Source organism: Andrena cerasifolii, chromosome 8 (genome assembly GCF_050908995.1).
Source record: "Andrena cerasifolii isolate SP2316 chromosome 8, iyAndCera1_principal, whole genome shotgun sequence".
In the NCBI taxonomy this organism is placed as follows: Eukaryota; Metazoa; Arthropoda; class Insecta; order Hymenoptera; family Andrenidae; genus Andrena; species Andrena cerasifolii.
In genome coordinates, this window is record NC_135125.1 from 14507380 (window position 1) to 14528505 (window position 21126).

Genomic DNA, 21126 nt, shown 5'->3' on the forward strand with positions numbered 1-21126 from the left:
TAGTGGTGTCTATTTATTAAGAAAATACAATAAAATATTAGAAATGGGCCGTGCAAAGAGATTGAATGTCAATGAAATATGTACATACCATATTAAAATTAAAAGAAGAACAGTATTCAATTGCACAAATATCCAAAGTTATGAATAAAAGTCGGAAGGCAGTTACGAATTTATTAAAAAATCCTGATAACTACAGGGAAAAAAAGTTGTGGACGTCCACAAAGTTTAACAGCTCGAGAAAAACGTGCAATATTAAGAGCTGCGTCCAATTCAAAGATGACTGCAAGGCAAATTGCTGAAAATGTTGGAGTAAATACTAATGTCAAGAACGTTCGACCTGTTTTACAAAACTGTAACCATTTAATAAGAAGGAAAATGTAAAAGAAACCGTGTCTAACAGAGCTGCATAAACTTCACCGTTTACAATTTGCAGAAAACTGTGTACATATGAAAAAAATGTGCTATCATTTTGCCCCACTATATTTCCTTAATATTTCTGTTCTTTCTAATAAAAATGAATCCGTTGTTAAAATTTAAGTTCATTTAATTTGTAATGTTTAACACACAGAAATTAAGTAATTGTCAAGGTGCGCTATGTTTTTGTCCCGGAGTGTAAATCACTCGCTGGTTGCAGACGCAGATCCAATGGACAAGAAGAAGCAAATGGAATCGTGTCGAATCCATTAGTGAGCGTTCGATAAAGGTATCACGATTCATTCGTGACTCGTTGCTGCGTCAACCGGGATACGCCTTTCGCAGCGTCCCGCTATAAATCGGCCGCGAAACGATCCATATTAATCGGCGGCCAGCCACGCGAGCACGCTGACAGTCGGCAGGTACACGATCCCAAGGGATAAAATGATTTGTCGATCGGCCCGAGTCCATGCGGGCTCGCGTCGTAACATTCGGCGCGAACGAGGAAATCGCGATTGCGAGGATGTTGCCGGCGCGGCACAGAGAGAGCCTCTCGCCGATGTCGGTGGTAACGATGCGATAACGACGACGGCTGATAAATAACTAAAGATGGCCGATCGCTTGTCGCTTTCCATGCGAATACACGCGATAAATATCGCGCCGCCGCTGGTACATTTCTGCGGCCGCCCCTCGCGCAAACTATAAATCCTACGCGCATAAGTCAACGCTACACCCTAATCACCGATGTACGAGCGTTTGGCGGACTCGCGTTGGACAAAGTTAAATCCCCAGGGTGATTTGTGGGCGAACTGCAATTCAGTTTCGATTTCATTCGACAACAGGTTCGCAACGAATTCCGCGGAAAACAACCCCCCGTCCCTTCGGCGACACCAGCCCCGTAATCCCGTCTATCCTCGAGCTTCTCTATTAGACGGGCTAATCGAAGCACTGCCCCTCGGCAACCGAGTGCACCGTCCACGTTCGAGCTGTCGATTCTGGCGGAGACGTGAGAAGGATCGCGAGGAAGAAGCGTCTGCCGTGGTCGTGCACCGTGCATGTCGAAGAGTGAATTCCGCTGTTTGCCGTGGTTGGGCAGGAAGAGGGCAACGGGGCGTGCGGCAACGCGAGCCGAAGTGCCGGGGAAAGCACGAAAAAGCACATCGGTATTCCGCGTGCTCGGCCCCGTCAGCAAATAAAGTTTATGCGAGGCGACCAGCCTCGGCTCCGATAAAAGTAGCGGACGTGTAGCGAGCAGAAAGTGGCGCGCGAGGCCGAAGGAAGCGAGGAGGAAGCAGACACCGACACGAAATATCCGTGCTGACATATTGACACAGGAGAGTCGTAATTCGCGCCTCGCGGACAAACAGAGGGCTGGCGGCTGGTCGTGAAACGATCCCTCGTCAAGGGCGATCCGTTTCGCCTGGAGAAGTGTGCAAAGAGCCGGTGCAAATACCGCGAGACCAGAGAAACGGGCCCGTCACTCGTCCAGCACCGGACCCTGCCGCCCCTTCGACCACATTTTTAGGTCCGATTCTTCTCCGCGAGACTTTTCTGACGACGCGTGGATCGAACATTCGGGACGCGTCTCGGGAATTCGATTTCGAATCGTGCCCTCGAAGAGGAAGTTGCAGCACGAAGCACTGACGCAACAGAAACAGGGATACAGAGCTGCGCGTGGACTGGTGACAAGAGAGAGAGAACGGGTATAATTCGAGCCGCCGGCAGAATTGCCTGAGAAGAGAGGGAAACGACTGAATGCTCGTGTAACGAGCAGAACTGGCGCTGGATTAAGGGTTACGCACACAGGCCGGGTAATTATGCCGCTGGAGCGATTAAAAACTGTTATCCGCGGGGGGACGGCTATCGCGTACCAGCGCGGTACAAGCGCCAGCGTCTTGTTAAAACCTTGTATACGTTACTAATTAGAAGTAATTACTACACGTGACATACATTGGGCTTAAGATTGCCCCGCAGCAGCCCGGGAGGGAGCCGCCTGCGGGTCGCGGCGCGGATAGGAGAACGTGTTCCCCGTTGAATACGCGCCCGCCAGGGGTTACATGCCGCGACTAAATGCTTCGGCGATAATGAGGCCGTAAGAGCGGCGTTAAGATAAGCCCCCTCCGCTGGGAAAGAATACGGAGGCGAGCCCGGCTATCGGAAAAATCCACGGCGAGGCTAATTAACTTCTTCTGGCCGCGTTAATAGAGTCCTCGGAAAGTTCGCGAATAATTAGAGGCCAGAGATGATGGGGACCGATAGTGCGTGCGACGAGATACGTTAGCGATCGCGCACGACGATGATGGCCGCAATTAAGATTAACCAACGAGAGAACGCTATTGCCCCAGCCATCAACGAGAGCACCTCGACGATACGTGGCCATTTAGCCGCGACCTTCGTCTGGGAAATAGATAAACGAAGAATCCAACGGGTAAAGTGTTTCTCAGGCGTTATGGGAGCTCCTTTGTCCCGGGGATATGGAGACTTTGTGATTCTCGTTAAATCTGCTCGTCCGTGAAGTTTAATAACTGCACTTGCAGGATACTCTGCGAGGCTTCTCCGCGGATTTTAATTTTAATTTCGCTGATTCAAGTTCTTTGTGGCCGGAGGCTATTGGCGGTAGAATATTAAATTCAAGGGTCTTTTTAAGTATTGTATATGGAACTCCATTCTGTATGGGAGTGGGAACCGTTGGGTACTCTTCCGTGTGAAACGCATTCGTTGTTGATCCTTACAGAGAGAAAACTGCTACTTAGGAAATAATACATGGAAACGGATACTTGGACGTTCGTAGCGTCAGTCTGGAATTGCAAATAAGTAGGTATATATCTAGTCTGGAAACTGAAAGAAAATATCGTTTAGAAGCGCTCGACTACTTTTCTCATCCGTTTCAGTGGAAGCGAGCTTTTCCCCTCCCCATAGTTCTTTACCAGCAATTACACGTTCCTGAAGATAAATCTGAAGCCAAGAAGAATCCGCACATCGCTAATGAAAATCCGAGTGGCACGCGCGAACCGTCGTGTAAAAATTGTAAAACACCGGCCAGGGAACGCGGGTCGCGAGGGTCATTCCGTATCAAAATGTACAAAATTGTTGGACAGAAAGCAGAGGTGGTACGATGAATCTCGGTATCCGCGGTGGATATTACAAGCCGCGCCTCCGACGACTCTCATCGACCATACCCCCGCCGACTGCCCGTATCGCGGCATTAAAATAATTTAATTTAATACCCGGCAATTCCGCTTATTACCATTGCAACATCAATTTTAATAATAGCCCTCTCTCGCTGAGATACTCCCGACACCCTATCCCTCTCTCGCGGCTATCCGTGCGCAGCGCATGCCGCGGAGTTTCCTGTACCCCTGCAGCAACCCGTGTCCACGGCGTTCGATATTACCGGCGCTAATAGCATCCCTAAAACGTTGCATTACGTTTTGTCGCGGCAACTAACGACGTTTTCTATCGGTTTCTTTAGTCTCCGCCGCGTTCGTCGTTCCTTATAATCGTAGGAGCACACTTCGTCTTCGCGCTACGTGCCCGAACGTTTCTTTCTCAAGCCGGGAATCCATCTCAAAGGTAAGCTATGCTGTGCTATGTTTTTAAACATTTGGCTTCAATAAGCTGTGCTATGTTTTTAAATATTTGGCTTCAATAAGCTGTGCTATGTTTTTTCAGAAGCTAAGTGATCTCGACGTGACACGAGATTCCCTGGCGAGCGATTTTTCGGAAACATATCAAGCCACAGCTTCCGAAAAAAGTAGCATGGCTTAGCTTAGCTTTTGGTGGAAACTTTTACATTCCCGGGATGTATTGCAGCTAATTGTTTCGAACTTAGCACAGCATAGCTTCGCTTAGCTTAACTTCCAGGTGGCTGGCTGCTCCGTGGTAACGATCGGTGATACTTTTCCTGCTGTATTCGAATTGGAGGAAAAGAAACTTGCACCCACTGGTTATGAACCGATACGAGATTCCGTTTGAAAAGAGGTAGCTAGGAGTGTAGCCTTAAATTAGGCATGCCCAGGTTTACTATATACGAAGTTAGCTCTTTATGGAACCTGTACTGACAGCCTGAAAATTTTAAGAAGCAACCGCGAGAGATAGGAGAAAGAGGCCCAGAACCGGCCGAGTTAATCGTCCCACGAGCAAGACTGGATTAAACGCCAGCACCACGGGAAAGCAGAGTTATTTTGCAGCGCGGGGTCCCCGTGTCAGGGTCCAGGCGGATTTTTTCCCCGCCGAGGGACAGCTCGCGGGGCGCCTCAGCCGGAAATGGAGCAAGAGCCGTTCATTAAGGTCGCTCCGAGAGTTTCCTGGGATTGCGATATCGACGGGACGAGCAGGAACGTTAAATTACGCGATGCTCGAGACGGAGAGCAAGAGCGGAGAACCAGATACCGGACGTGCATTTATATCGGTGCATTAAGCCTGTGCATCGCGATGCGCCGGCGTGTCCTCCCCTATGGTACGCCAATTGCACGACGATTACGCGAGTACCAACAGCCGTACATAAATCGACGGCGGATCCTGAAAAATCGCGGCTGCCTTAGAAGGCTGGAAAGAATGGTGACCGTTCCGTTCCGTTCGCTCGCTCTCTGGCTGGCGTTCGCGCTTTATTTATCGGAGGGAAGTCGAGCGAGCGACCGAATAAATTGCGACCGCGTCCAGAGCATCCCAGCTGGCTCCTTTAATGCTAAATATTAAACGTGCTTCGCGACAACGTCATTAGCGAGAACATTACCAGCGTCAGCTTCTCTGCCGCCCTTGCCCACGGTGCTCGTTAGAATCGTCGCTACCGTTACTGCAATAACATACCCGCTTACGAATATTCTAATATTAGTACAGCAATAATATAGCAGTAGAAGTCGCGGCAGATTAGAATTCCAAATAAAATTGGAAGCGTAGTGGCGTTCCTTATCAAGCTTGCGCATCTTCGTCTCCAATATGGACTTAGTTAACCTACGCTGCCCGCGCGGCTATTAAAATTAATATCCAATTTCTTCAACCTCCTCTCCAAGCACTCTCACCAAATAGAAGCGCAAGCGGCAAAATCTGCCCTCCCAGGGACGCGTCTCTGGCAGCAAGGTTTCGGCTGAAACATTGATTTCGCAGACACGCCCCGCACGCACCGGCGGAAAAAAAGCATTCTTACGTGCCTTTCACCGTCCGCGCAAGAGAACACTCCGCCGTATATCCCTGAGCTTGTAGGTACACGAGAGCTTTGCGGGGCCGGCCACTCTGCATGCCTACATAAATTTGCTGGCACGTCAGGACGTGTTAGCATTATTACGTGTGTCGGGGGAATACCGATTCCGGGCCGACACTATTTTCCAGCGTCGTAGCGCGTCTTCCGCGGACGGCAGGGGCCCCGACGGTGCGCACCACCTCCGCTGGGCCCCGTTCGCGGACAGATGGAAGCGGGATCGCGTTACAGAAATTGCCAATTACCTATAACATGCAATTTCTCCCTGCCCGCGCGATCTACTATCGTATTAATCCGCGACGCTGGGGCCCTTGCGCGGCCGGGTCCCCCTGCCATCCCTCACACGCGTACACGCCCGAGATGAACTTCTATAGAGAAGTCATAAGCGGCTATAAGCGTCCTCGGGCCGGTGCCCACGAACGCGTCTATCATCGCGAGGAATGTGTCCCGCAGAAGAGAGTCCTCGGCAATTCCGTGGCCCTCGAAGAGGCGCGTAAACTCGGCTACGCACTTATTAAGGGGGTATACCCGTTTGAACCCTCGGAAAATGTGTACATTTTGTGGATTTTTTTACAAGTCAACGGCTTCGTGAAGATTTCTCGTCTTTTTACTATCTTTACATAGTATTATGAACTACTTAAAAAAAAAGTTTCAGTTAAAAAACTATTGTTTTCCGGAAGTTATGCATACATATCCGAAAGTCTCTCTATTTTAGACGACTAAACGGTGGATCTAAAAACTCGCGCTACGTTCAACCAATTCACTTCCAATTTTGCACGCAGGATCGTAATAAGATTCCACATCGTCCAACGAGGGCTTTTTTATTCCGATCCCCCGTTTATTATTTTTAAAGAAAAAAGGTGTCCTTTTCTCTTAGAAAAATGTAACTTTACCCTTAATCTCTCACCATTTCTTTATATTTTCAAAATTTTCAAAATCGGCCCCGTTGGACGATGGCTATTGACATACTTTATAAGAAGATTTTTATTGTTTTTGATTTCGGACACGACATACAGCTGTTTTCAGGCCCACCGTTTAGCCGTCTAAAATCGAGAGACTTTCGGATATGTATGCATAACTTCCGAAAAACGATAGTTTTATAACTGAGACTTTTTTTTTAAGTAGTTCATAATACTATGTAAAGATAGTAAAAAGACGAGAAATCTTCATGAAGCCGTTGACTTGTAAAAAAATCCACAAAATGTACACATTCTCCGAGGTTTGAAACGGGTATACCCCCTCAACCGTGGCGAGGCAGGTGCGGCTGGACGCTGGATGCGCGCGAGCAACGACGCGGTATGATTTCCCCGATAAAGAGAAATTTAGAGTGTTTACCAATCGTTCCCGACTGCCGACCCCCTTATCCGTCAGCGGATCACGCGTTCGAGGCGGCGGAATCGAAGGAAGGAGGAGCAAAGCACGCGGGGCTCGTTTAATATTGATGAGAACAGCGTCGGTAGTGGTTCGGGTTATACTGAATAATTAATAGCCGCGATAAGTGGGCAATAATCAGGGTACAAAGGAGGAAGTGTACAGAGACGGGGATCATAGACCGTGGAATCAATTTATGTGCGGGTAATGGCCCACGCGAGCTTGTCTCTGACCGTTCAACGGCAACCGGAAGCCGGCCGAGCGCGAGCGGTACACCTCTGTATAAGCCTTCACTTGTGTGACAACGTTAAATTAGCGCGGCGCGATAAACTGGCGTATAAACTGCGCTTAATTCGAGAGCTGCCGCGATAGGCAGCCGAGCCGAAGGCCCCGGAGAGGATAACTATCTCCGGGTATTTAGTGGCACTCGGCGGTTAAGATCGTGTATCGATTCGCGACTATTAACGCTCCTATCGCGTGCGGAGCGTTACGAGAGCGACGCCGCAGCTCCCTCGCAGGGGAGCGACGGGAAAAAAAAATCAGAAGCAACGGCCTGGTATTGACTTTTGCCACCGCGGTAAAGTGCATCGATCATCGGACTCATTCGTAGAATCGTTTCGACCGCTGCTGGCCCCAGGCGCAACGGGAGCCGAGGCATTCATCGTTTAATGACTAGGACTCCGGTACCGAGAAGGAGGATAGTCGATGGGCATACAGTTAACTTATCGTTTAATTGTGGATGAAACGAGCCTGGGAACAACGGGAAACCTCGCATCTGGACTTGCAGATGCTGGCTCAAAGTGTACCATCCGCTGGCGAGGACGCGTGGCTTCGAATAGCGGAGGACTTCTTGAATCGTCTACTCGCTATTGGAAGGGGTTCGATTGAAATTCACCCACGGCGTATATACAGACGAGTTTGTACCAACAAATCTTTTTCAAGCGGCTCTCCGCTCGGAGCGCGATTATTTGCTCTCGAGGGCGTACTCGAAAGTCAATAATCTCGATACAGCCGAACGCGGGGCTGGCTCGCCTCTTCGAATTATTCTTCAAACACTACAGAGGCGAGCCTCCTGCCCCCCTACCCCCGGCTGTGTACTCAGCAGCAATATTTGCAGCCCCGAAAACTTCGGCCCGGTTCATTTGTAACGATCCGAGGGGGGCCCGGCTTTTTGCCCGGGGAACAATTAAATCTCGGCCACTGCGAGGAGCTGCGCGAGCTCGAACGGTGCATAATCGTCGGTGATCTCGGTGCCTCGCCAGGCCAACGGAATTACACGGGGGAAACGAAGAAACCAGAGAACGAGGGACCTCGCATTGGATGGATCGTGACGAGGAGCGTTTTCGCGGCTCGTACTAATAACCGTTGATGATACCTTTTATTCCGGGCGTCGCTTTCGACTCCCAGGCCCGGCATTCCTGGCGAGCCACCGTCATTAGGGTATCCCGTGACCCAGAGTTTACACCTCGGTTACGCCGGTATGCGTTCACTCAATCAGAGTCGTACGACCGCCGCGTAAAAAGCCTCGGGTCTGCCTCGAAGACGAATATTCCCCCGGGTGAGACGATAGAACGGTCCAACGGGACCTGGACGGCTACCACGACGCAACGACTCCGCGAGCCCCTGGGAAACAGCCGTGGCTGACTTGCGCGAGGCGCTTCTACTTGGAAAAATTGCTGGATGCACGGGCAGCAGTGGCGGCTCGTTTATTACCGCGTTAAGCTTAATTAGGCTTGATTTACGCCAGCTGCCCGGTCACGGTGCGCAGCCACCCTTTAAACGGTCTAACGCGGCCCAATTTTCACGCAACCGCGGCGGCGCTGGACGCTAACGCGAGTGCAAACCGATCTTGCTGTCTGACCGTTCGAGGAACCGCGAGAAACTGATATATTTTCTGGCGCTTTTTAATACTGCGGAGAAGGGATGAGAAATTACACAGGAAGAGGTATCGATGATGATCTGTACTACTAAAGACTTACTTGACACTTATCCGGAAGTAAAGCTTCCTGTAAGAAAGTGTATTCAAATAAGGGAGACTTTGTCACTTCACTTTGCTCAAATTACTCGAAGCTTCTGATTCCTTACAGTCCCTAAAAATACGCATCGAACTCGCACCGAATACCCTCGCTCAGAACCTCGGCGTCTCCTCAAGGGAGATCAGGGCAGTCGAGCAGCTTCTGATCGCCCTTCAAAGAGCTGAACGGAACACTGAACGATAGCTGAACGGAAGGGGAGGGCCAGTCGACGCTGGGGACGTAATTTTGGGCGCGTGCTAGGATGTTGCCCGTTCGAGAGACGGAAAGGAGCTAACGTCTGCGGCGGCAGCGGCCTCGGGCACTTCCCTCTCGCGAGAGGGCAGCGTGTTGCGTCGTTCGCGGTTTATTATTAATAGGATGATAAGATCACGAGGCATTACGCGAAACACACAGCTCGTCAAGCCGTAACTGGTTCCGCGCCGAAGATAGAGTCCCTCATCTATCTCCCGCGACACGGGGAGCGGGAACACGGGCGAGCAGAGGTGCGCAACCTCTTCATCCTGTGCCCTGTGCCCTGGTGTGGGTAGCGCGCCGCCTGTGGGAACAGGGCCCCGGGGAACGGCGAGTGGGAAAATGACGAATGTCACTGCATTAGGCACGGCGCCCCGTACAACACACAACGGATTACGTGATCTCGAGCGGAGGCTGACTACTATACCGTGACGGTACAGGACGGTGTTTTTCATCCTCCGCCAGGTCGCATCCACTTCGGAGAAGTGGAAACCGATGGAAACACGAGGTAAGTCGGATAAATAACGGGGGCAGGAGAGGAGCAGGAGGGGGTCAGGTTTCTCTGAAACGTGATAAGCTGGGATCTAGAGGAGACTTTTTGGTGGTAGATTGCTTAGAGTGAGGAGGGTTTAATTGAAAAACATCTGGGATATTAATTGGCAATCCACGGTGGCGGATTTAAGGAAAAAGGCCCGGGTGATGAACGTTCTGGGACACTCTGTATACGTAACGGAATTACAAAGAAATTTAAGCACGTTTGGCATGGAAATTATGGGAAACAAAAAAATATAGTGTTTGGATAATATCATATGAAATTGTTTTATGGAAGATGGCAGAGTCTTTTGGTCAGGGGCCCGTGTTAACTCCGCTACTGGTAATCGATAATCAACGGTGTAAAAATTGTAACGCAGAGGGATTGAAAATAGGATACTACCGTACCACGCTCTAGAGAACTGAGAGGAAACACTGATTCACTCGATAGGATGATTGAAAGCTTCGCGGAACTTCTTGCTACGTAATAATTCAAAGTTGCTATGAATATCGCGGACAGAGATAGCTTTCACGTTGAATTAGAGCATCGAGTATGCATACATAATTAACAGCGATGCAAGAAAGTAGCATCCACCTAGGAGTCTCTTCTTAGAATAATCGAGTAATTGGATTAAACGCCGATGTCTTCGAATTGAATGGAGCACGCAGGATGATCATAGGAAGAGCGATTAATTTAACAACCACTTCGCCCTCGGGTGGATCAGAAGTGTGTGCCCAGGCATATGAAAGTAGCCGGTGCGTTTCCTCTGCGTTTCTTCCACGGTGGAGGGCACTAAACGCCACCCTAATTGTCCCTTGCCAACCGCGAATTATTCGCGGGAAATGGAATCGCAAAAACCGGGGCAAAGGATCGCGTTTGGAGCATCCTTCGCGCACCAACGCGACGCGAATCGTCCTGGCGTTATCGCCTGCAGTCCCATCCGCGGCAAGAATCCGCGAAAGAAGCTGGAGTCGGTTTTTAGCGGCCTTGCCAAGGCTGACATCTTCTCGGAATCGCTACCAGCCAGCAGCAAAAATCACCATCAACGGCTTGACACCGTCCATGGCCGTCAGAATTTATCGCGTGCCACGGTTTGCTTCGCTCTTCCTACTTTGCCACCGATATATCGAACGCTAATTTATCCACAGCGTCATATATTATTCATAGGATGGAAGATAGATAGAATTACTCTAATGTATATACCTACTTGAAATCTGGTAATGTATATGTAATATATATTGAATTTAGCTTAAGGGGTTACCTACCGTTAGAAGGTAGAAAAAGAGTGGAATCTTTGGGAATTTATTTCAGAAAGTACATGCATATTTGTATGCAATGGCTTTTGTATTTAGATGAATGACACTTTAACAGGTTATTATATTATGTTTTGGTATAAAAATATTTAGTTATTGCACAATTACAACTCATTTCCTGGAAGCTGTTTTTAGATACATATTTTGCGGTGACCAACATTATTCGGAATTGGGTTATCTCAAATAAAAAAAACGAAGAAGATTTAGTTAGTGCAATAGTTTATCTAGTCGTTAATCGTTCCGTTTTATAAAATATTAATCTGGGACAAAATGGCAGGTGTTTAAAGTGAAATGATCGACTTTCGTAGAAAAAACACTCATTTTTCATCCATAAAATAAAAACTATGCATTGGAAAAACAAATGCTTCGATTAAAGATTTGAATGTCTAAAAGAAACCTACAAAGTTTCAGAAAGATTGGTGAAGCGGTTTTGGAGAAATCGTGGTCACCGGTCTAAAAACAGCTTCAGGGAAATCAGTTGTAATTTTGCAATAACTAAATATTTTTATACCAAAACATAATATAATAACCTGTTAAAGTGTCCTTCAATTGAATACAAAAACCATTGCATAAAAATATGCATGTACTTTCTGAAATAAATTACCAAAGAATCGATTCTTTTTCTACCTCCTGCTGGTGGGTAACCCCTTAACTGGCATTCAGTGATCAGAATTATTTGAAAGATTCTGCAAAGTTTCTCAATGGACTAACTCACTAAATGCCGACGAGTCTGAAGCGACAAAACGAGTAAAGAATAATTAAACACATAAATCAATTTAATGAGGAGAATACAGACTCCTGCCACCAATTTGTTCGCTTAAAACCTTATCCACGGTGAATCTCGAAAGCCTATTCTTTTCTCCGCGTGAAACGTCCTCCACTTTTGTACCCGCGAGCTTCAGATTCATTTAAGCCCCGCCACAAAGGTGTTAATGACCCTCGCAGAAGCGTTTCGCCACGCAAAGTGTCGCAGAGACTGTCCCTTGCGAAATTCCCTCTCGTTATCTGCGAAAACCTGCTCGTGACCCCGTACAACACTTTGATACGATCTTCCAGGCCTTTCAGTCGCGACGGTGCATCCGGAGATACATGTCCTCGGAGAAGTGAAGAGATTCCAACTACTTCAACGACACTTCGTCACGCGGAGGTACTCGGTGTCCCTTCGAAACTTCGGAATACAAAATTGAGGAAACTTTCGGCAGCTAGTGTGCTATTTCTTTTAAGATTTACTCAGAATCACTTGAATCTAAACATTTTTACAATTCGCCCATTTTTCTTTTCTTTTCTACCTTTCCACGAGAGATTTAACAAGTATAGATAGTATTGGAGAGTGAACAAATTTTAACGACGATTGACGCATTGTTCGATTGCACACCGCCGCATTGCGAGCGTCAGGTTGAAAGATGGATAATGGGCAACGGTACCGAGAGACAGAATGGATTAATTTAATCTGTCGGTGATCCAGCAGGACTCGCATCCCTTCTAATGACGCGATAATATTCGGATGTAGCCCCGTCTGGGCGGATGCGAAGTTCAAAGGTCACTGTACCGCAATCATGCGGACGGTCACGCGTATAGATGGACAACGCGCGGGTCTGGACACTCCGAACGAACAGGAGAGAACGAACGAGGGAGAAGCTGGGAAATGCACTCGAGAAACGCAGGCGAGAGCCTCTACCAAATCTCCTACTTTGAGAAGATCATCGAGGGACATTTCCATTCAGCAAAATTTACAACTCTGAATTAATTCCAGCACAATTCTAAATTCCCTTCGCAAAATCCACCGCAGCCACCTAAATCACTCGGAATCGGACGTATTATTCCCTCGGAACTGCCACGCCGCCCAAGCCCCGCACTTTTTACCATACAACCAAAGGATTAAATCTCGCCGGCTCCTCCGTTTTCGTTTGCTCAGCGAGGTGTGTCGCGAGACGAAATTGCGGTAAGCCAGGATCCACGTTCGGTACGCGGCGGGTGTGGGAGCGCCGCGCGAGACGGACCCGCGCGAAACGGCACGGGGCCCAGGGGGATGGTTGTTCGACAGGGACGGGGCGAGGCGGGCGGCAATAATTCTCGTGTTTTAGAGGGGCAATTTCGAGCGGAGTACGCGCGGCCGCTCGCGCGCGCCGACCAGTGGATTTTCGTGGGCTGTACTTTTCGATAATTTACGCCAACGAGGCCTCGGACGCGCGGGGCTTTCTGGGAACCGATTCGCCTCGGTGGCCCTCCGCTGCGATCGGTAATATAACTTGGGACTCGCGTACGTGAGCAGCATATAGGAGACACGTTCCTTTTTTTTGCGAGAGATCTCGCGGAGGGCCCAAGCGTGATCTTCGGCGGCCAACGGCCGTTCATCCGAGCCACGGGGGCCGGAACCCGTAACGTTCATTCGGTATTGCGGCCCCAAAAGCTGCCCTCCGCGCCTCGCTATCATCGCACGGACTTTCCGCGGCCGGGCGAGCAAAAAATCTCGCCGCACGGTAATACGGCGTTTCCGACTTTTTGAGGGGGCTACGTGAGAAGGGTACGCCACGGCGAAATTTCCGAGCGCGAGCAAGCGGGCCGAGCGTTCGAACGGCTTTCAATCTTACCGTGCCCGACGTTACGCTTCCGCCCGGCATATAAAGCACGGTTCGACGCGCAACGCGGCCCCCGCGGAATCAAGAAACAAGGGACGACGTTCGTGAACGAAATTTCGCTGAAAAACTCGGCGGATCCACGGAATTCGAGGCTCGTCTCAGATCCGCCTGGTCGCGATGGAGGTTGAGGATTTTTTGGGGAGTTGCCTGTGGATACCGATCGTGCAAACATTCTGACGCTATTTGCTTTTAATTTCGATTCAATTGCGAAGGCTACTTGGAAACATTTTAAACTTTGCGAGACACCAATGACGATTCAGATAAGTTCAAGAGAGAAATGCACAAGGTGAATCTCCCAATTTCTGCTCATTTAAGAGGCTACTCGTCGGAAAGAAGGTGTAAAAAATTTGTTTGTGATGAAAATTTGCAGAGTAATTGATTAATTCTTTAATAATAAATCAACCAGTCGAAAACTATTTAAGAAAGATATTTCGAGATGTTTAACTACTAGTAATTTGTAATTAAATATAATGCTTTAAATGTCCGTATTTCTGCTCGCGAAAAATAGCGATGCACGTATTTCTACTCACCATTTGTACTAATTTGTGCTCACATATTTTGTTGCCTTTTCAGATTAAAATAAGTTACATCTTTTATGGAGATGCTTTATAACACAACATTAAAACTTGAATAATGATAAACAAAAAATAAAATGCCTTCGGATAGAAATAGAGGTTACAGCATATATTGAATTGTGATGTTACGTTGCTAAAATTTCGGTGAGTAGAAATTCGGGCACGACGGTGATTCACTTGACCCTAAACCTAATCACCTGTTTTCTAGTTAAAATAATCAAGAATAGTAAAAAATCTACACCCAGAGCACAATACCGTATCTGTTTTTGTTATCGAATAAGAACTTTTGCTGCAAAAACTATGTTCTGCCCAATTATCGAATAGCAATAGCGACAATGTTCCTAGCACAACCAACTTCGCGGTCGAAAAATCATGAGTCTCTGATTTTAAAAGTTTCTCCTTGCTTATGCTGCACTTTGATTAACCCCAAGCTCGTGCAACACTCGCGTAAATGTTCAAATAATTTAGATTTATTTTGTTGCAATTGTAGTACAAACGTGACGCTTATAATAATAAGAAAAATACGAAATGAGCAGAAATGGAGGCATGAGAAATTAGGACATTCATCTTAGGATGTGTAGAGAGAACTCCCAGGTGCGTTAAACAGAAAAATTTATAAACCTTCGAAGAAGGTTCGATCCTGTTCCTCCAGCCACCTATTTCAACGCGACTCCCTGACCCCATTTTTTACGCTCCCCACAGGAAGCCCTGTTCAACGACTCAGCCGGGAGAAAAACGTGCTCGGCGCGAGCAGGACGCGCAGCGATCGCCGGAGAGTTCGGCGCATCCCCGATGAAAACGGGAGCGACCGTGACGGAGCAGAGGTAAAAACAATGGAGGCGATTTAATAACAGCGATGCGGTGCGGTTAGCCACGAAACGTTTTCAGGCAAGCGCGCCTTCTCGGCGTCCACCTCTGACGCAGATGCGTGGCGCACTTCGGGGGGAAAAAGCGAAAAGAGAGAGCGCCAGTGTTACCTGTACTTAGGTTAGTTGAACGTTGCGTCGAATAACAGCATGGGCCGACGTCAAAGCCGAGGTGCGCGCGAGGAGGGCTATCCGGGGCTCTCCTCCCGCCGCAGTCTGGATGCAGATGATCCGAGATTATAGACATTAGGGACATTTGCTTCGGCGGTGTACGGATCTCTGCGCTGCCCCGCGGTCGCGTCCGTACCTCACGCGCGTGCATCTCCGAGGCTGCACCTTCGCGCCGTGGGGAACATCGTCGCCGCTTAATACGCACCCTCCCCGGCGAGTAAGTGATTCCGAGCGGCGTAATTTGCGAATTTCACTCAGGAGTAAGTCACGGGGCCCGCTGTCGCGGTTATTAATGGACCGCGACGCCCTTGCACGGCTCCTCCATCGGCCTCCAACCGAACCCCCGAGGAAGGCTGGCCTCTTTTTTGGGCGAGGTCCTTGGTCCTCCACCGTCGCAGCTTTTGCTTTCAGACTCTCTCCGCGAAGGATACCGGAGGACTCATCTTTTCAGCTTTCAAAGATTGTAATTGCGGAGTGCGTGGTTTTCAGTTCTCCCCGTTAGATGCGCGGTGCACAAGGGAGCCGTTCAAGTATAGGTACCGATTATTAGGTCGGACTTCGGATATGTATGCATAACTTCCGAAAAACGATAGTTTTATAACTGAAACTTTTTTTTTAAGTAGTTCATAATACTATGCAAAGATAGTAAAAAAACGGGAAATCTTCACTAAGCCGTTGACTTGTAAAAAAATCCACAAAATGTACACATTTTCCGAGGGTTCAAACGGGTATACCCCCTTAATGGAAATTTTGAGAATACAGCTTGAACTTTCGGCCTCCCAATGGTGATCCAAAACCATATCAAGAGTAGAACGTACGAATGAGGAGGTAATAAGTATTCTACATAGACACAAAGGAGAGGAAAAGGAAATATACCTTCGTGCCCCTGATAGTTAATTAAAAGGACTCCGTGGAGGATGTACGACCCCGTAAAGCCGTTCCCTTCCATTACCCTCTAAACACTCTCCAACTTCCTCCTCCAAGCAGCCGGAGTGCGCGGATCCAAGGAAAACACATCCTCCGCCGCGAATGTACGGTACTCGGCACCGAAACAGTAATTGAATAACTGAATTCGCCTTCCTGCAAACGCCCGCCCGCCCGCCCGCGCCTCCCTGTCTTCGCAGCATCTTCCTCTGTTTCTATCAGTCAATCGGAAGGGACCTCCAATCCCTCGGATACATGAGAATAAAGTTGCGGCGCAGGAAGCCCGCGGTGGATCTCCACGCTCGAGGGACGGGAATAAGAATATGATGAAGATAACGAGGAGGGGGTTGAGAGGGAATTACCTACAAAATGACGAGGGAATTAGCCGGCTCTGTCTATCCTATTATCGCAAATAATACTCGTCTGATATCCGCTGTACAGTTAGATGTAATTAGACGAGCATCCACGTGGACTCGGATCATTCCTTTTATTTTATCTCCTCCATTCAAACGGAACCCCTACCCACCTCGTTCGTTTCGAATCCAAGTCCACGCGATATCGATCCCAGCTCGCGATTTTCCTTTTTTTTCTTCTGTTCCACCTCCTCTGTTCGACTGACGAGGGTCGTCCTCTCGAAACGAGAACAGGCTGCGCCACGATTGAATTTCACTCGCGATCACGTTTTGGTCCCGCGAGGGAACGCTTCTTTTTCGACCGGTCAAGTTGTCCGCTTTGAGGATCCGATTACCAGCTGGTATTTCGAGGGACGGGCGCAAGGTGCCCCTGGCCGAATGACAGCGGAGGAAGAGGCACAGGGCGATGCAAGGAGACGGCGAGGTGCAAAGGGCGCGCGCGTTAGTTACGGGTGCTTCGGTAACTTGCGCAAAGCACTGATACATGCTCGACCGACGACGAGAAACGGGAACAGATTTCCTCTCGAGGCACAGAGAAGGTGGGGAATAACGCGAATGGTTGCGAACGGTTCGATGAGGTGGATGATTTTCCATGGAATATCGTGAATTCGTGCTACAATTACACCCTTGGAGTTGTTTCAGGCGCAGCTTTAATAACGTCGAGTTAAAACAGCAGGGTGGATCGAGTCACTGGATATTATTCACATCCTAAATCGAAAGTACTGTTTACGTTAACTGTGTTTAGGTAACTTTAGTTCTAGCTTTACTTTAGTTCTTAGTTTCAGGTACAAAATGTTGGGCTTGTCAACAGTATTCCTACTGCAGCCTCGCCTTTACTCTAGTTATTTACTTTTACAGTTACTGATCCTATATGTATTACAGCATTTATTTCCTATGAGTAATAAACACGTAATAATAATAATAAAAATAAGTCCTTCTCTCGTTCAAACGCGAGTAGAACCAGTCTTTATCGACCAAAAATACCGCTGTTACTGGCACATCAAGTGTCTCGGGACTCGTGTAATTTTCCACTAATTCGCCAGGCAGAACGGGTCTCGAATAGAAGATACTTGCTACGTCTACCGGGGATCGTAAAAGCTCGGCACGATGATTCCTCAGGAATAACAGCCCCATAAATTCTGGCTGATAAGCTTTGCAGGGAGCGCATCCGCGAATTACGTATCGGTGGAAAATGGCCGCGTGAAACCGCGCCATTAGACAAAGTAGAGCCTGGGCCGTTGTTCGACGCGGAATCAAAAGACGAATCGAGGATCGCAGGCTACAAATCTAGGGGCTGCCCCTATCCTGTAATCTGCCGCTGGTTTCTCGGATCCTCGGGTTGATTGGTAAGAACCGAACCCGTGGTTCGAGACGTGTATCCGCGGCCATGGATGGTGAGGAAGGTCGTTTACCCTTTCCGCGGAGGAATCTCTTCATCGTCAAGTAGCCAGCAGGACGTGGATTATCTTGCCCCGTGTGCAATATCTTCGGCTACCACTAGCCGGCGGCTCGAGTGCTTTCAATTCGATCGTCGACAAAGTGGATCTGATGGATGTCTCAAGGATGACTCGACGCTTCCAGGGTGAGAGAGAAAGAGAAGGGCAGAGCGAGGGAGAGGGAAGAAAACGCGAAATAAATTACACGCGCCAAGAGGGAGAGTCGGGATCGTCCAATGCCCGAGACCTCGGTAAGGGATTAGAGCCATCGAAAAGTACCGCCGTGAATATAACGCGCTCTTTCACTTAACACTCCTCTTATTTCTTCGTAACGCGCTGCACCCTACACGTCCTTCTTTCGTTATGCTTCGCGCGTCTGGATACTGTTTAAGTCTCAGCGCGGAGGCTCGAAACGTCTATCTACTGGTAATTGTTACACTCGGTCTAGTGAAAGTCGGCGTAAGAAGCTTCCCCGTTTCTCGGATCACCTGTATTCCACCCAAAACCTAACCATGCAGCCACGTGCGGGAATAGGAGAATTGCCCAGCTGCGGTGGAGCCTCGGCGAAGAAGAAGGCGCGATTGATAATCGATAGAGGAAACCGCAGAGACATACGTGGCCCGCGGTTTAAAGGATGATGAAGGCGAGCCGGTGACGTGCCACGACATCGACCGCAGACGGTGTCGACGTGGATGCATAAGCTCAATGGGCCATTACCAGCGGTGTTTACGATTTCAATTACTGGCTGTGCCTGATAGCCGGTCATCACTGTGTCGCGGATAAGGTTATGCGTTGGTCAAGTGTTGGGGGGCTGTCGCGTGGTGCTCGGCCGACCACTCTCGATCGTTCCCCTATCGGGAGGAACGATCAGGAAGTATCCCGAACGCTCGATCAGCCTGGTGCTGGATAATTAAAGCGTACCGCGAAGGGCGGAGTAAACTGGTTCGTTAGCGGGAGTGAGATCGTCCTGCTGATTAGAGCTAACCGTACTATACCAACCGCGCACGCCGAGAAAAATATTAACGATACGGCATGAATTAGATACGGTTTAGAGGTATCCGCTGCTTTCAGCAGGACAGAGGGCTGAACTTGCGCACCGTGTACCTCTAAATACGACTATCGATATAAGTAAATCTGCAAAGCTAAGCGAAGGCATTCTTGCTACCTAAAGACTCACTTTCTCACTTGGCACCTCGCTGTTTGCGATTGGTATTAAGAGGATTACGTGGGACAAGAAGAATTCGTCGTCGGGGTGCCCGCAACCCTCCCCCAAACGTAATTGCTCGCGATTAGCGAAGGATCTGCGGGGAAGCGAGTTAAACGGCGCAGTTAAATCGCTCTAACCCGGAGGAAAGGAGCGTCGTAGCAGGTGCAAAGGATCCGCGCAGACAGTTTTACATTGGAAATAGAGCAGCAAGAGTCTGCTGCCGCTGATGACTCAGTGCGGATCCCGTCCTGGAGAGGAGAAGCAAGTCCTCGGCCAGTGTTTCGCTCTCGTATAGGAATTAGCGATAATTATATGGGGCTAGCACCTGCACGCACCTGCAAAAACCCGGGACGCCCTGCTGCTTTTTCCCCAAGGCTCGTCCGAGACCGTTGTTGAGTCACGGTAGACGATGACTCAGGGGAAGAGCATTAGGCAAAAGTTGCCTGTGCGTACGGGTAATCTGCTTAAACTCACGCGAAATTGCAGGATGCGCAAAGAAACGGACGAAGATTGAAAATATCACGGTTGGCGGATATATACGTCTGTTCTACTGATTTCACTTAAGAAGCCACGACTGATCGCGTGCTTCGCTCTCCGCGCGCTTCTCTACGCTCGATTGATAAAGAGGAATCGTTGGTGATCGATTTTTAACATTTCTTACGTTTGTTTGTGTTTGTCTCTATTTTAGTTTCACGGTTAGGCTTCCCAACAGTGTTGTCACTGCAGCCTCGCCTTTACTCTTATTATTAAATTTTTTTGTACCCCAACGAGTAAATTAATAAAAACCAAAAACATTTTTTAAGATACGTAATAACTTCTTCTTGTAAAAAGTTGATAAAAATCAGCTATTTTGCGAGCGTGTTGACCGCAGGGTCCCCTTAAGAGGAAATTCAACCCCCAAAAGAGATCCCAGCAGGAATAAGCCTTCGGAAAGCCCAAAGCATAGAATCAGCGAATATAAAAGGGCGGTAACGCGGCGGAGTAGCAGAGGAACTGCAAAGGAGGCAAGTTCCTCGTGAATAAATCGACGAGGATCTGTCAGGCGAGCGGTGGACGCGACCGGGCAGTTTGTATCCGCCGGGTTTCTGCGTCTGGAAACGAGCAGATCCCCGCGGACGATACGTTGGATTGAATTCGAATGGCTTTTGGCAGCAGGCGTGGTCGTTATTCTGATTTATTGCGGCCGTTCGCGGTGCCAGCGCCGACAGAACGACGTGAAACAATAAAGGCTGGACGCGGAGGAGCGAGGGCCGCGTAGTAACATTAAATAACGAGACGGCCGTGGCCGTGAAAGAGATTCGATCTAAAGTGCCGGTTACAACGTTGTCGTAACAACTTTCTTCGTCTCCTTCCACCGCGGTGTCCGCTCGAAACGCACACGATGCCTGGGCCTTTTATCGATCTATCGCCGCGGCCGCCACGGCTCGCGAGCGAGCGCGCGACCGTTCGCGGCCGCCGCGCCGTTTTTCTTCGTCTCCGATCGCCTCTTACCGCGAGAATCTTTCCTATCCATCGATAATTGACGACGGTGCAGCCGGGGCCGAAGGGCTAACCGCTTTGGGGGGGAACCGTTTCGCCATAATATCGAAACAGGTGCGCGCTCCTGGGACCAACGTTAAGCCGCGATACCACGCGGGCGAACGTTGCGCGGCACGGATGATGTGGCACGGGGTATTGTAAAGGTTTATGATAATCGCGAATCATCGCGCGGGTGGAAGCAAACTTTCATTCGTGAAATCTTTTTTTCGCCATGGACCACTTTAGAATAATATCATTAATACCCTTAGTTTCTTGTAAATTT

At 48.9% G+C, this 21126-nt stretch overlaps 1 protein-coding gene across 2 annotated transcripts in view; it reads right to left on the bottom strand.

The window, feature by feature from the left end:
• LOC143372339 (uncharacterized) overlaps positions 1–21126 on the bottom strand; it is a 120424-nt gene that overhangs the window by 76031 nt on the left and 23267 nt on the right. The window lies entirely within an intron of this gene.